This window comes from Peromyscus leucopus, chromosome 20, assembly GCF_004664715.2.
Source record: "Peromyscus leucopus breed LL Stock chromosome 20, UCI_PerLeu_2.1, whole genome shotgun sequence".
Lineage (NCBI taxonomy): Eukaryota > Metazoa > Chordata > Mammalia > Rodentia > Cricetidae > Peromyscus > Peromyscus leucopus.
The window spans coordinates 14337153-14354850 of NC_051080.1; positions in this window are offsets into that span (position 1 = coordinate 14337153).

Below are 17698 nucleotides of genomic sequence, written 5' to 3' on the forward strand. Positions count from 1 at the left end.
AGTATAGACTGGACTCCTTAGCTGTATCAATGAGACAAGAGAAAGACATGACAGGTACAGTAGCAGCAAGGGAAGAAGTCAAACTCCCCCTATTTGTAGATGACAAGATTCTTGACCTAAAAGACTCCACTGAGTCTACGAGAAAACTCTTTGATCTAATAAGCACTTTTTCTAAAACTCCATCATCGATTGACCTTCCTCTGACATATAAAACAACTTCCTGTAATAACATCTGTACACACTGGAATGTCCCACAGAAACTGTCCTGTGTTATCCTTCCACCTAGTACATTTAAAAGAACTAAAACGCAAACCAATAGTATAAGAAGATAACGTGTAAATATTATACATCCTAAAAAATAAATATAACGACTCTGCTAGGTTACATAGGCAGCAGCTTCCTAGTCTCTTCACTCTGGGGTTATTTTTGAGGCAAGAATAAAATAATAAATAAAAAACAATACATATCTATGCCCTTAAAAATGCAACAATATCAGTATAAGCTTTAATCCAGCTTTATAAATGTAGACTAATTCCATACAGAAAATAAGTATAAATAACTAGTAAAATTGAAAATCAATAAGGGCAATCTATTCAAGCAGACATTACAAACTGAGTAATCTCTAAAATTAAAATGCTTGATGTCAATCCATGAATAGACAGATGAAAAATTGGAGTCTAGAATATTGATGGGTGATATTGCTCTGTATGCTGTGAATGTGTTGCTCTGATTGGTTGATAAATAAAACGCTGATTGGCCAGTAGCCAGGCAGGAAGTATAGGCAGGATAAGCAGACAAGGAGAATTCTGGGAAAAGGAAGGCTGAGTCAGGAGATGCCAGCCTGCCATTCAGGCAGCAGCATGTAATAACACACAGGTAAAACCACGGAATATGTGGCAACATATAGATTAACAGAAATGGGCTGAGTTTAAGTGTAAGAGCTAGTCAGTAGTTAGCCTGAGCTAATGGCCAAGCAGTTTTAATTAATATAAGCCTCTGTGTGTTTACTTGGGTCTGAGCAGCTGTGGACCAGCTGGGACACAGGAAAACTTCCATCCTCAGAATATGAAAGTGAGTCTTTGTTACAACTAATGTTTCAAATCACCACAGTGAAAATGTTCTTTTAAACACCTGCTACTCAGGTAGCTGGATGGCCACAGTAATGAATACTTAAAACTACCTACCAACACCACACATGGGAGGAAAGTTGGCTGACTGGCAATGTAAATAAGGGAAATGAAAGTTTATAAGAAGTGAAGAGGAAACAATCTAAATATAAAAAAGACCATTTGCTTAAATTTTGAATTAGATAGTAATAACATTTGTTGCATTTAACTAGACTGAAGAAGACCATTGCAGGCCAGAATGCAGATAGTCAAACCGTATGAGGAACTGGCAGCCAACAATAGCAGAATGAAAAGGAATGAAGCACCATAGCTAAGATTAAAAGAATTAGAAAAGGAGATAAAGATCAGAAAACAAACAACAGAGGATGAGGCCCACTAATTCAGTCCCTTGTTCATCTATTTTAAAAACTTCCAACAGGAAAAAATATTCCTTGGGGCAATTGTTCTCTGGCCATACTCTGTCTCCATGAGAAGCAGGTTCTGGGAGACACAAAATATAATTATGGACCCAGCACTGGTCATGTTTTTTTCTCATCAGCCTTCCCTTTCACTCTGTCAGGAAGATTCAACCTATGGAAATAAACATCAGGAGGACTCAAGTGGAGGAGCCAAAGCTATTGCCTCCTCCTTTGTTTCAATTGACACCTCCCCAGGCTTCCAAGTCATCGTCTCCATGCAGTGAATACCATGAGATTCTGAGGTTCTTTTTTTTATTTACTTTTTAGAGCTTTATTGAGAGGGAGGAAGGGAGAGAGAGAGAGAGAGAGAGAGAGAGAGAGAGAGAGAGAGAGAGAGAGAGAAAGAGAGAGAGAGAGAGAAAAGAGAAAAGGAGATGTTGAGGTTCTTAATATTCCCCCAAAAGCTCATGCATTAGATTATTTTATATGTTTGGTCCCTGGCATGCACTATTGGAAAGTGGTGAAATCTCTATGAGGTCCCAGTATCAGGTCTTCAGGTCAGGGAGGATGTGGCCCTGAAGGAGACCAATGGGGTAGTCATTCTTTTTCTCTCTTATTATGATCTGAGTCATTTTTCTTTGCCATGAATTCCTATCATGTTGTGTATCCATCAGTACAAAGGAATGGGGCCAAGCAATTATGAAAGGAAACCTTTAAAACTAGTGAACAAGAGTTAGTTCAGGCTGTCATGAAACTCACTCTGTAGACTAGGCTGACTTCAAACTCAGAGATCCACCTGACTCTGCCCCCCAATTGCTAGGATAAAAGGTGTGAACCACTGCTGCCCAGTCTAAAAGTTAGCCTTTCCATTGCCTATCTCAGGTTCTCTTACATCTCTTACCAGACTTATCTCTCCCCACTATAGTAGATATGCTTAGAATTTCAACTGACAAACGGAAGTCTCTGTGTGAGTATTATCATTGCAATTATTCTGCTTTTTTTTCAAGGACATTCAGTCAGCTTAGAGATCACAGGAAGTCTAATTAGAGTTCCATGCAAATATAAGTGACAGACCCTTTGAGAAGTCAACCTATAAGCTGTCATTCAGTAAAGATTTGTTTGGAGGGGACTGCTATTAGAATCAAAAGCATGAGTATTTTACCCAAGCATTCACTTAAAGCTTGTTATTTTTAAAGCATCAAGTAACCTTCTAAAAATCAGAGCACGGTGGATGCATTGAGCATCATCTGGCTCTTGGTACTCACAGTGAGATTAAAAATAACAGTCAACTATTAAAAAAAAGTGCAATTCGATGAGAACCACATAAAAAGAATTCTGCACTATTGCATTTTTGTAGATTCTGTCAAGCCTGTATGCTTCATACAAGCAATCTAGAGTTTGGTTGTAGCTTTAAATACCTCTAGTCTAAAAGATGAGGTGCCAACCAGAGATATGTACCTACCATTAAGATAGGTTTTCATTAGCATAGTCTCTAGTTTCTACAAATGTAGAATAAAGTCAAATTATTCATTCAATTTTCTCAGATTTAAGAAATTTACTCTATTACTGCAAAAGAGCTCAAAAGACCCTACCTGATGTGCAACACGCCACTGAGCAATGGAGATACCTAGAGAACCTGCTACTCCTTGGTGGGCTTAGTGTGGGTGCTGCTCATATGAAGGTGACTCTCCCTTAAAAACACTATAATGCATGATCACATAATACCAGAATAACAGTGGGGGCAGCTTCTTCCCACTGTTCTGCTTCTTATGAGAATAATTTGTGGGGAAAACTATCACCGTTGGCTACGGTCTGCACACCAAGGCAAATCTCACCTATTGGCCTTGTGGAGCTATAGAGAAGTTCACTTTGGGTCATAAACTGAACCCACGTCAACTCCAGCCACATCAGGTCATGGTGTCACATGACACATAGTAGAAGGAAGAAAAGGGAAATAACCAGAGTCAGCACAATGTCCAATGAATGGAATCGTCCCAACTGCATCACTGTGCCCTTTCACTTCCTCCACTGATACTCAGACATTTGTTTGCAGAATTTTGAGGTAGATCTATTTCAGAATGATGATCATTCAGTTTCTTGCAATGAGATATATTTTACAAAACAGCGGAACGCATATTCTACAGTATAAAATACATGATTTCTTCAAATGCCACCGTTAAAAATAAAATTAAAGTTCATGTAGCCACTCCAGTTTAAAGATTAGAATAACAAAGTTTTCTGCCCATGTCCAATTAGATTCCTTCCTCCAACTGATTTTAAAAAATGTTATATTGCTTACCTGGGTTCACCCTCCTAACTCCAAGGCTTCAAATCCCCCCCACAGTCTGCCTTACCAGGGTAAAGGATCTCATCCTCTTTATCACCTAGCAACAGAAAGGTGACTAGAATCAAATTAGTTATAAAATATTGTTAATTAGTAATAATTTTAATTGAGGTATGGAAATCGATCCTTAACTTCATTGTCTGAAAACTGAATTCCAATTTGATTCTGTTCCAACTGGGTGGTTAATGAAATACGAACACACCTGGCAGCGTGGCTCGCAGCAGCTGGAGAGACTTGATTGAAGCGCGGTCACTGAAGGACAAAGCCTGGTGAATTCTGAAACACACAGTGTCACCTGTTGTGCCTTCGGGTCAGTGTTTTTCCCCATCAGTTAGAAAGATCTCAGTGCTGAGCTGCATGCATTCACCAGGTGATTTAGATGAGCTTAGACTGCCAAGCAGCTGTAGTCTTTAGCAGATGCGACCATCAGAATAATAATGAATGGTGAGCTGCACATTGTATCAAAAAGGGGATGATAGTCAGAAATAAAAACAAAACAACATTTTCTCTTCCCAGCCCCTGTGAATTATGTGGACATAAGCACACAGTAAATTATTCCTCTGACAATTGGACATCTTTTGAGAACTACACTTCCATTTTAGCCCAGGATAAATGATGGGGTATGTGCGTGTATACTTTCATTTATCCTCTTTTTATTTTCAACAAGCATGCTTATCTCTGCAAAATAAGGGAAGGGATTTTTATTGACAGAAATCTTGTGTGAGCCATAGCAAAGGGACTTCTTAGATATAGAAGTAGCAGTTGATCCAGTATCTGACTTTCACATCAAGAAAAGTAGTTATTGGTCAATTCTCTTTGAAACAGTAGAAGAAAGAAAGGAAATATATTTAGATTATTAAAAACAAAAGGTGCCTACCTTTGCTTTTTGTTTTGTTATTTTTAATTGTACTTTGTACTCACAAAAAATGTTTTCACTATTGAAAGCTAAACCTTTTTATATAATTTATATCCAATAACATCTACTGGATTTTTTTTCTACAAAGTATAGAGTTTATGGAAAATTTAATATTTTTCTTTGTTAATTAAATTAGTTATTTGGTAATTTTATGACATATGTGATCCATTGTAATTATTCTCTGTCCCAATCCTATCTCATTTCTCTCTTACCCTTTATCGAAACACTGTCAAAAGAAGGACGTATGGTGAACAATGCCTTGGGGAACTGTGAGAGAGGTTCCAGGAAAAAAGGCAGATGGCTTCTTACCTCGGGTACATGTTGTTCCCTGGATTGTTCTTGGGTGTGAGTTTGTGCCCCCTGTGTGAAACATTTACATTCAATTTATAAGACATGTCGATTCTTGTTCAATGTCAGAACATAGCTATAGAAACCAATCTGGTCAGTGTACCCTGAATCTGGATATGGCCTCTGCCTTGCTTCCATGATCTCCCAGCTATAATCTATAGCATGTGTCAGGCAATTGTGTTTAAATTGGTCTGTCCTGAGAAAGGGCTGCTCTGTAATATTTAGTATGTTCAGTAAGCAATACTAAATGTTTGCATGTTTTTCTGAACTCAACCCACCTTCCTTGGCTTATTGCTTTCCTTGTTAAATTCATGTGCAAAGTATACTGAAACTGAAATAACATTGACTACAGCATTAGACTGTAGTCCGCCCCATTCATTCAGGTTCTCAGGTCCCAGTTCTCACAGACAGATCTTCATAGGTTGATAAAAGTCAACAGTCTTATCATTTCTCCCACCTCCCTACCATGGCTTTTCCCCAACTCATGACTTTTTGTTTTGTTTTGTGACCCACTTAGTTTAACCTGGGCCACCTATATGACAACTAGATTGAAACTATCTACTGGACTCTGTTGGGGTCATCAATGAGTACACCACTGAAGGAATGATTTCCCATTTTCCTGAATCTATCCATAGGAAATAGTTCAGTAGGGAGAGGTAAGGCCTCACAAGCCCCTCCTCCATCCTTGTCTGGCTGTTGGTAGGTACATTCTTATGCAGACCTAGTACAGTAATCCAAGTCTGTTTAGTGTTCAAAATGGTAATGGCTGTGTATTTCTTGGCCCTTTTCTTTCTTCCTGCCTGAACAGTCTTTCTGTTCCAGCTTCTACAATTACTCTCAACACCTTATACAGCTGTGCTGGATAGTTTCATGTCAATTTGACACACACTAAGTCATCTAAGAGGAGGGAACCTCAATTAAGAAAATGCCTCCATAAGATCGGATTGTAGGCATGCCTGTAAGGCATTTCCTTAATTAGCTATTGATGGCGGGGGGCCCAGCCCATTGTGGGTGGTGCCATCCCTGGGCTGATGGTTCTGGGTTCTATAAGAAATCAGGCTGAGGTAAGCCATGGGGAGCCACCCAGTAAGCAGCACCCCTCCATGGCCTCTGCATCAGCGCCTGCTTCCAGATTCCTGCCCTGCCTGTGTTCCTTTTCTTCCTTCCTTTGATGATTAAACTTTGACGTGGAAGCGTAAGCTGAATAAACCCTTTCCTCTCCACCTTGCTTTTGGTCCTGGTGTTTCATTGCAGCAATAGAAACCCTGACTAAGACAACAACCATGACTCTGTATGCATCACTATTTGCTCAAAGAAATATTTCTCTGATTGAGGCTGAGAGTGGCCATTTTCTGTAGAAAGAACACACACACATATAGGAAGCAGTTTGGGTCTATGTCAGTTTAGCTGAGCAGGATTGACCTACCTACCCGAGGGCCCATGACTCCTGTCCGCCATGGACTTTTAAATAGGTTTATTGTGCCAGGTATGGATTTCTTCCTGTGAGATAGATTGGTTATCTCCACATCTGTGTCACTGTTACCTGGCAGGTTGGCAGTTCTCACTGATGCCTGTTCTCCCTCAGAAGTCTGCACTGCACTTTACGGTACTATAAAAGCTACTTGGCAAGGAGGAAGCTTCCTAGTTCAGTTCCAGGTGGATATCTTTACATTTCTTCTGGTTGAGTGTATCTAGGAATGAAATTTGAACTTTCTTAAGGAATAAGATGTTGCAGCATTATATATTCTGCTAATAATGTGCCTCCTTTGGGAAAACTCCAGTTCAAATGCTAAGTCATTTTAAAATAATGTTCCTAACATTTAGTTTGGAAAATTCTCTGGACACCAGATATCAAACTATTTTCAGTTACAGGGAAAGTCAATAACTTCTGGACTGTGGGAGACCTTTCCATACTATAATATGTCTAGATAGACAATTCTAGATTTCCCTTTTACATTAAGCCCCAAAGTATTAGAAAGTTTAAAATAAGAAGTTCATTTCTTGTTGCCGACGCGTGTTAAATATGCACCATCACAAAGCTCTGCTCGGCACACATTTTCAGGTAACAAGATAATGAAGACTTGTGGGAAGAAAAAATAATTGAAAAGTTCTAGGCTTGTGACTACTTGAATTTCTATGTGACTGGCTTTGACAGTGCAAATGAGTGGAGGTGACATGAATAACAAAGGCTCATCTCTTCATCATTTCTTCCCACAGTTTGATCGACAGCCATTAATGTTCCTGCATTGCACACTCGTCAGTAATAATGCCTTCATCGATAGTAAAAAATTCCCATGAAACTACAAAGATAATATGGTAGATGCCTTTCTCTAATGAAGTCCATTGAAATCTCAGGATTCAAGTTTTCCAGATCTGTTTTGAAGAAAACAATAGACCTGTAAAATGTGACTTTAATAAAAACTTGTTATTGTATTTCTCTGCTGTTAATGATTAACATCAAAATAGATATTAACACCATCCGATGTTACAATTTGAGAAAAGATTATTCCCCAATGCTATATTTACTCAAGCAATAGTTGAGAGTCTGTGCAAATATATGTGATCAGAGATGCACTCACCAGGCTCATATATGAATGAGAAATAATATTGAAGAACTTAAAAACATTTGAATTATGGTGAAGAATGTAATACTTAATTTGAATTACAAGAATGGAACCTCAAAAAGTAAGTCAAATATGAAATTTTATTACACTCCAAAATACTTCACACCCAGATTTACATGAGCTACAAGCAAGCAGAGTCTCAATGCTTTCAAAATGTTCATGTTTACATTAAAGGGATCTTCAATGTAGCGATTATCATTGTTCAGAAAACAATTTCTAATTGTTGTTTGTGAACTCACCTCTTACATACATATGAAAGTATATATGTGTGTGAACATATAATTCAAATTAATCACATTAATATTGAAAACAATCATTACCCTTTAAAGATAAAATGCTTTGACCTAGATAATAATAACTAAGGTACAGTGGAATTCTCCTTGATATGGTTATTATGTATACTTATTAGGGCTTTTACAGTTTCACAAGACAAATGATTTATGACATATTTCCTTACATTTCTTAACTGAGTTGTTTAAATAGTTCATGTATTAATGTCTCTTGTATTAGTATATGTCTTCACATGATAGATTATTTCTGTTACATGCCAACTAACATAGGGGAATAATCTGACTTTTTTATGTAAGAACCTCTTAGTTCTGGTCACAACTTGCCATCTGCCATGCGTTTTGAGAACTTGAGAGGAAATCTATCCTTCTGTTACATAAAGTAACTGGGAGAGAAGTTACTGTGATACTTGTCAAAGTTTGTGTCCTTTAGAGTGAGCAAGGTCGCTCTGTCTCCTAGGTAGGTATTTTGCCTGGTTTTGTTCCTGCTTCGGGTTTCAATGGCCAGAGCAGGAAAATGGCCAAGGATTCTTACTAAATGGACAAGGCAAAGGCATAGCCTGCTTGGTCTTTCTCCCCTGGGTCGAAGTGGCAAGCTGAAATACCGGATGTGTTCTTTGCTTTTCTGCCTGCTATGAGCCTGCACCTGCAGGAAAAGAGGAAGGCTGGGCGAGCCTCAGACTGGCGGTATAGTCTACATGGGCTCCTTCACGTCATTCTGGAAAGAGAATTAGAACTTTAAGAGACTCACGGGGCCCCGAGACTCTCCAACAGAACTGTTGTTAACTTCGTTTACGGCAAAGCTAGCCTACCCTCCTGCATCCCTGAGAGTCATGCTTCCAAGGCATCAATTGCGGTCTTGTCCGTCATCCTACAGGAACCACCCAGCAGCGATCCCACTTAAATTCCTTAACAACACTTCAAAGATAACAACTTTTGAAACTGACTGAAATCAGCCTGGTGGTGGCGCACACCTTTGATCCCAGCACTCTGGAGGCAGACGCAGGTGGATCTCGGAGTTAGAGCCCAGCCTGGTCTACAGAGCGAGTTGCAGGACAGCCAGGGATACACAGAGAAACCCTGTCTCAAACAAACAAACAAACCTCGCTAAAATGATATAAATGAGAAAAAGAGATTCTTCCTTAAGAAGGTCACACATGTTAACTTTTTCATAAACCTCTTGTGAGTCATGACCCCTTCACACAGGGGTCACATATCAGATATCCTGCATATTAGATATTTGCATTACGATTCAGAGCAGCAGCAAAATTACAGTTATGAAGTAGCAATGAAATAATTTTATGGATGGGGTCACCAAAACATGAGGAGCCGTATTAAAGGGTCATAGCATTAGAGAACCACTGTGCTAAAATCTATATTGAAACATCTTTATTGAAGCCTGACTCTGGTTTATACTATCTAGTTATGAAAGCCATGAAAGCTGTTTTGGCCTGAGTCAAGATCCATAAAACATTAGGAAAACTCTTCAGGTTCCTGCATGTGACAGTAGGGGTGCTATGCCTCTTGCTTCTGTCCCCCAAACATTAATACAACCAGCATAGAATTTGAGTAGCATAAATTACCAACCTTTCAGAAACCCGCTCTGTTGTAAGTGATCATTTTCTGGATTTTTGGGTAACGCAGACCTTTCCTGTCTGATTTTATACACATGGCCCATGCAACATATGCTCCTGTGTCTGTTTTCTGTTTCTGCACTTGGCTAGAGTAATCCTGACTGACCCTTTCCTCTTCTGTTGGAGCCTCGGAAAGCCTGCTGCACATTTTCCTTCTCTGCTATCCTTGTCTTTCTTTCCAAACACACTATCTTCCTTTTCCCCTCTGTCAGATCTTCTTTAGGAAGGGTCTTTCTCACTGCCTATTGGCTATCAGGCTGAGTGTAAATTGTGCTTTGTACTATCTTGGATCCTTACCTTTTCTGGTGACTTTCCATTTGCTAAACCAAAGGCCACATTTTGGGGTTGGTTTGTTTGTCTTTCCTTCCATAATATCTGTCTCTACAGAATTTCACCTTTTTTCCTGAAAATAGCACCCGAGTAAAAGGCAGCTCTGCTCAGCTGTCCCTGTCATCTCTGGCTCCCTTCCGTTTTCTCTTCACATTTCCACTTTGTATATTGGTATCACAAGGATTTACTGTCAAGTCTTTTCACTTCTTACTCTTTAGCCATGAGCACCACTGTGGTGGTATTGTGTTCCCCAAAATATTGTGCAACCTAATAAACTTATCTGGGATCAAAGAACAGAACAGTCAATAGATACAGAGGCTAGAAAATGGTGGCACTCACACCTTTAATCCTAGCATTCCAGAGGCAGAAATCCCTATGGATCTCTGTGAGTTCAAGGCCACATTGGAAACAGCCAGGCATAGTGACTCACGCCTTCAATCCCAAGAAGTGAGGGCAGAAAGCAGAAAGGTATATAAGGCGTGAAAACCAGGAACTAAGGCTGGTTAAGCTTTTAGGCCTTTGAGCCGCAGTTCATCTGAGACCCATTCGGATATGAGGACTCAGAGGCTTCCAGTCTGAGGAAATAGGATCATGAGGAACTGGCGAGGTGAGGTAGCTGTGGCTTGCTCTGCTTCTCTGATCTTGCAGCATTCACCCCAATAACTGGCCTCAGGTTTGATTTTATTAATAAGACCTTTTAAGATTCCTGCTACACACCACAGCTTCGCTCAGGTTCCTGCTCTGTGCTGCAGACATCACGCGGCATGAGGAGCAGAGCTGAACCTTTTTATTCTGCTACAGCTCAAATGCACAGAGAAATATGATTTGATGGCAGCTCCTTCATGTTGGTGATGTTATCCTTGTGTATCCTAACCCACCGACCAGGAGGAAATACAGTGTTGAAAGCAGAATCCCTCTTCTGCTCATTACCCTAAAATCATGTCCTCCTGATCCATGTCAGAAGTTTAGCCCTTGTGGAATTGTAGCTCTGGTGCTGAGGCTGCTGGCTTCTCTCTGGATCTTAGGAAGCACCAGCAAGCCACCTCCATTTATTCAATCAGTACTCTTTTATTTGCCATCACAGGATTCAGATGCTGTAGTGGACAGGACTACCATTTGCAGTTGCTAAGACCACGGGACTTTCTGTCCACTGAGCCAATGACCCCGGGGCATATTGTGCATGTTCTCTCTGCTGACTTGCATCCTTATGTTTACCAATGCCGGCAGCTCTATGAGTTTCTGCCATGCCTCCAATTCAGCCCTTTGGTTAAATTGTCCTTCACATGTGATTCACTTCATGCCATTTTATACCTTCCCTTTCAGCCCTTCAGCAGACTGTTAACCCTAATCTTAGTTGTCCTTTTTAGAAGGGAAGTTCAAGGGCAACAACTTGACTGTCCTCTTCTGACCACACTTCTCCGTCCCGAGTAAACTGAGCAGGTTCGTGTGGGTACGTCTCCTACACAGTAGGCCTGTTTTTCCCCAGAGTCTATGCAGGAAATGAGGACAAAGACTCTCTGTGTACAATGCTCTCAACAATTTTCTAACACGGCTTTGACTATGGCATGCACAAAGGGGAAACAATGCAGTTATCCTGGCTGGTTCAGTTCATATCCTCCTGACACAAGCTAGAGTCATCAGAGAGGAGGGAACCTCAACTGAGAAAATGCCTCCACGGGATTAGGCTGTAGGCAAACCTGTAGGGAATCTTCTTAATTATTGAATGATGTGGGAGGGCCCAGCCCAATGTGGGTGCAGCCACCCCTAGACTGGTGGTTCTCTGTTCTGTGAGAAAGCAGGCTGAGCAAGCCATGGGGAGCAAGCCGGAAAGCGGTACTCTTCTGGCCTCTCCATCAGCTCCTGCCTCCAGGTTCCTGCCCTGACTTTCTTCAGTGATGTAGAGGTATAAGGCAAATAAAACCCTTTCTCTCCAAATTGCTTTAGGTCACGGCGTTTCATCCCAGCAATAATAATCCTGCCTAGCACAGAAATTGTTACCAGGGTTGTGGGTTATTGCGATGACAACCTGGCCATGTAGTTTTGAGAAGGACTGGGGAAGGACTATGGAACTTTAGGCTAGAAAAGCCATTGAATGTTCACAGCTTGGTGAGCTGTTATATGGGATCTTGGACGATAAGAGTGTTGAGAGAAATGCAGATGATGGAGGCCCGGCTTGTGAAGTTCCAGGGGCGGGGGAGGGCAGTATGAGAGTCATTTAAAGAATCTACTAGATATTTTAAGTTAAAAATCTGTGATTCTGGTCAGCTGGGGCTGAAGAATCAGCAGTGATTAACAAGAGACCAGCATCACTGAAGTGAAACCTTTGCTGTACTGAGAAAAATTGATGCTGCTTAGCTGGAGCTGAGAAATTAGCGGTGATTAAGAGATCAGCATCACTGAGATGAAATCTTCTGGGAAGTGTTTCATTGGAGTCAGCACACAAAAGTTATACTACAGAGGTGCCAAGGTTGTACCTCATGCTGACAATTGACATTCCAATCTCCTTGATTCTTTTTATTGAAAGTATTTCTTAATATATTCTGATCATGGTTTCTATTCCCTGCTTCTCTCTCTCTCTCTCTCTCTCTCTCTCTCTCTCTCTCTCTCTCTCTCTCTCTCTCTCTCTCAGGCAAACAAACAAGAATTAAAAAAAATAACAAAGAGAAAGCAAAAGAAACACACACAAAGCAAAACCCATAAAAAAAAAATAAAAAAACATAATATACAAGCAAAAGTCCAGTAAGACAAAAAATAAATAAATTCCCAACAAAGCAATATGAGATTTAAAAGTCTGCAAAATTACCACTGAATTAATTTTGTGTTGGCCATTTACTGCTGGGCATGGGGCCTGCTGTTAAGTGTGGTTAAATGTGCTTTGTAGACCCAGTGAGAATGTTTTGGAGAAACTAATTTTTCCTTTGCAAGCAGTTGTCAATTAGAGAGAACTTCTTGTTTAGGAATCTTCCTTGTGTCGTTAGCCTTCTCTTCAGATACCCTCACCATACCTAGAGATGTGCTTTATTAATTTTCTAGATATTTCTCAATGTCATTAGTTTGATGATTGAGTCTACTCATCACAATTATCTTATTAAGGAATGCATAAAATTTCCTTAGAAGAGGCAAATATTTGCTTGCTAAATTCTAGAAAAAAAATTTCTATGTGGGATTTACAATGTGCATATAAAATCCCCAAAGCTCCTGTTGGTTAGTTTTTCTTTTTTTCTTTTTTCTTTTTTTTTCTAGAAAGCAGGAAGAAACAGTGTTAAGTAGATGGAATTGAATGTGTGCGGTATTAGATTCATAAACTCCTTCTTCAGGCTATCAGCATCACCTCTGGCAAAATAATTCAATCTCAGTCATGTTAGTCTATAAAATACATGTAACGTGGCCGTCACCTCAAAGAATAGTGTCACCCCTTTCTATTGTATATCTATGGTTTGAATGTGTCCCCCCTAAGCTCATGAGCTAGAAGCTTGGACCTCAATGTTACAACGGAATAGGTAAATGAATCTTGCAGAAGTGGGCCAATTGGAAAGTGGCTAGGTCATCAGCAAAGACACTCTTGAAAGGAATTAGTGGATATTTCTTACCAGACTCTCCAGTTAGTTTCCATGTGGGGGAATTGCTGTCAAAGGCTGAAATGTCCCCAGTCACTGGGTTGTGTCATGCCATATGATTTCCTTCTCAAGCTCTCCCACATCAGGATGCCACCCATTGTTAAGCCACATCTCTGTAACAGTCTCCACATACTCTACCACCATGGGAACACCATCATTGGCATACCACCCATGGAAAAGCCACCACCTCTGCCAGGAGAATGAATGCTTTTCAATCTCCTAAATTGTGTGTGTGTTGAGGAGGGGGGGGGCGGGAGATGTTTTCCTTTATGAGTTTCCTGTTTCAAGTACTTTGTTTTAACATTTAAAGATGACTTACTGGTTAGTATAATAGTTTGATCCCTAATTTTATATCATAATAAGAGCTAAAGTACTAGGAGTGCAAATAAGGGATAATTGTTAATCAATCACAATTAAATATAAATTTCCGTCCTTGGAAATCTTAAGAAACAGGAGGGTTGTGTTGAGTATGAGGGTAGCTTGGGCTATGTTTGCAAGATGCTATCTCAAAAAAACACCTGAAAAAAAGGAGAGATAATGAAGTATACATATACCTTCATTTTTTGAAAACTTATATTTCTAACAGTTTTCATTTCAAATACATAAAATTTTGACCAAAAATGAAAATCTTGTTGCAGGTAAATCTGTAGTCTTTGGATTCTTTCTAAGTCTGATTTTCTGAATAAAATTAAGTAAATGTTAACTGTCAGAAACCAGTTACCTTTTCTAGGTCACCAGCTCAAGAGATTCATTCCACAGCAAAAACTTGGAATCTGCAATCAAATGCACTGTGCGAGGATAGGAGAAAAAACAGAACCTTAATGGCAACAGCAATTTTCTTTCTTTTGAAGCAGAACAGCAAGCCCAAGTCCCTCTGGGAACTGGAAAGACTTCTCTCGAGTCTCATCAGTTTGACTTCAGAATGAAGCCGCCTGTGCTGCGCTTTCATTGACCGAGCCAAGACGCCTGCTAGAGGGTCAAAGTGATAAGAGCTTTTCTAATGAAAAAAATGTCACAGAACTTCACAGTCTCCCTGGCATGTTCCGACTCTGATTTTCTGCGGTTGTATCTATTTATTTGAAGCCATGCAAACATAATTTTTTAGGAGGTAAGCCGGCACTGACAACCAATTTACTGTGACTTTTGGAAGAACTGTTTTCTTATTACTAAATACAAGGACATAGATTTTTTTGTTGTTGTTATTCTTGTTCAGAGTTTTCTCTCAAAATTCTGTGCAATGGAATCAGTGCAAAATGAAACATCTTTGAAGTACTTCATTTTTTAGAGTAAAAAGTATTTGTCTAACTCTGTCCAGAAGCATCATGTCAAACTGATTTGATGACTTCATGTCAGTCTCTGTGCCACAGGTGATATCATCACTTGAAATAATCCTGGGATGATTTTTCATCTCTTGGGATCTCTCAAAATATGCATTCCCTGAAAAGACCTTGAGAGAAGCTGTTAAACTCTGACTGTCCAAAGACACTGGAAGGGACAGGCAGGAAGTATGGGATAGCTGTGTTTGGTTTGTTTCGTGAATGAATGAGGATAGGAAGGAAGTGCTTTGGAAACTTCCTGGTTGTTTTCAAAGACCTCTATAAAACACTGGTGAGTTCACAATTTGATCCCAGGTAACTTAGACAACAATGCAGCATGTATGGCCCAGGTTCTACGTAATTGATCTTAGATGGTCAAGCACCAATTAGGCAATGATCTTGACTTGATGTATGCTGTCAAGAGGCATGGAACCATTCTCTGATTTTTCTGCTAGGTGGAAATCTAAGTAGTCATTCCTGGTGACAACTTCTGCATATTATGAATTTAGCCACTAGGACATTTATCCGTGTTTAATTTCCTCTGTGCTAAGCTGTCTTTAAAAGATTCAGGATACGCTTTATGATTTATAGAAGTTAATTTTAATCTCTATTCAAGGGGATACCTGTCAGCCTTTGAATATATGGTAAATCTCATGAACAGTAAATTAACACTTCAAATGTATTCATCTAAGCATTTAAAGCATTTATCACTACAAGTCATAAGAAATATAATTTTATTATGGAGAGAAATGTGTAATATAAGTAGATAGAAAGACTGGATTCTATGGTTCTATCTTCTTGTCAGGTGCAAAGCTTACAACAACACAATATGCACAGCACAGTTTGACTCAGACGACCATCATGCAAAGCAGCTTCTCGTTCATGCTAAACTCTTCACCTGGGCCCTTTGGGGATTGGTTATTCTTGCTGCTTCAGTGTTTCTTATTCTGTTGCTACTAAGACTGAACTTTCAATGGGATTTCTGACCAGTGTGCCTGAGAAGAGAAAAAAACCTTTCCTCTGGTTATAAAGCACAATGGAAGACTGAATTAGTCAGAATTTTCTCTAATGCTAATTTCTACAGGCAAAGCTTTCTTCATGGGCAAAGTATAACCCCTGCCTGACACATGGTTTTCGCTGTCTGTATTGGCTAATGCACACTTGCTAAGTAACAGAATGCTCTAGGACTATTCACTCAGATCCGGATAACCAAAGTATCTGCATTTGAACTCAGAATTATTACATACATACACATATACATATCTTATTCATGGATTTGCTATCATTCAGCCTACCCCCATCTATCTTTATCACAAAGAGTCACCAAAATTCTATGACTTTAAAGTGGAATGTGATGTAGATGATTGTTCATTTTAATCTCTATTGAAGAGAATGTTTGTTATACATAGATAGAAATTCACACTTGACATGTAGACAACTCAACCTATACTTGAAGCGTTTATTACCAAATCATAAGAGGCATGTCAAGAGGCTATGGTAGGACTTGCAATGTTTAAAACAAGAGGTTCTATGAAGTATGACCTTGCATAAACTATCAATCACTGTTCACAAGTAATCTTCATGACTTCATGAACCATACATGACAAAAGTTAGTCCCTAACTTTACACACTGGGAAGCAAACATCAGCATCACACCCCCTTATATGTTACTTAAGAGACCTTTTGTAAACATTGCTGGACCTTCTGCTGGTTCTCGGTATAAAATGGTTTTCTTGTACAGTCATGAGCAGAGCATTTTACTGTTCCATATACTCATGGCCATGATACACTGTCTCACTATAGCCTCAAGTTCAAGGAGAAGCAAGTATCCATGGGCTGAGAACTTTAAAAACATGAAATAGACCCTTCCTCCTTACAGTTGATTACACCAGCAAGATACAGACCAAGTCAGACATACAGAATGGAGGAGAGGTAAAAAAAAAAAAAAAAAAAAAAAAAAAAAAAAAAAAAAAAAAGTCACATGGCAAAACATAGATTAATAAAACCAGATTAATTTAACTTACAAGAGAACAAGAGATAGTTGGGGAAAGCCTAAGCTAAAGGCCAAGCTTTCATAATTAATAAGAAGTCTCTATGTCATTATTTGTGAGCTGGAGGTCCCAAAAGAAAGTCGAACAACAGTCCAATGTCAGTAAATCTTATCTCCAGGGAGAACAAATTATAACAAGGCACAAGTAGGAATTAATAAGTAATAGTCTGTTATCTGTGTGTAGGAGGAACTATATGTATTATTGTGAGTCACTCAGAGACCTTGTTTATGTCTGTGTTGTGGAATATTTAACTAAGTAAAGATGTGTTACACTTGTTTATGCTATGGAATATTACTTTAACTATGTGAAAGTGTGTCACATTTCTTTTTGCTGCGTTTATCTAAAGATGTGTTGCATTTGTTTCACCTTGCCTGCCTTAGTACCTGATTGGTCTTACAAAGAGCTGAATGGCCAATAGCTAGGCAGAGAAAGGATAGGCAGGGATAACAGGCAGAGAGAATAGATAGGAGGAGAGATGAGAAGAGAAGAGAAGAGGAGAGGAGAGGAGAGGAGAGGAGAGGAGAGGAGAGGAGAGAAGAGAAGAGAAGAGAAGAGAAGAGAAGAGAAGAGAAGAGAAGAGAAGAGAAGAGAAGGAGGAAAAAGAGGGGATACATCTGGGATAAGAAGCCAGGCATCTGCCAGCCAGCAAGACATGAGAAGCAGTGAAAGTGAAATATACAGAAAGTAAGAAAAGTAAAAATTCCCA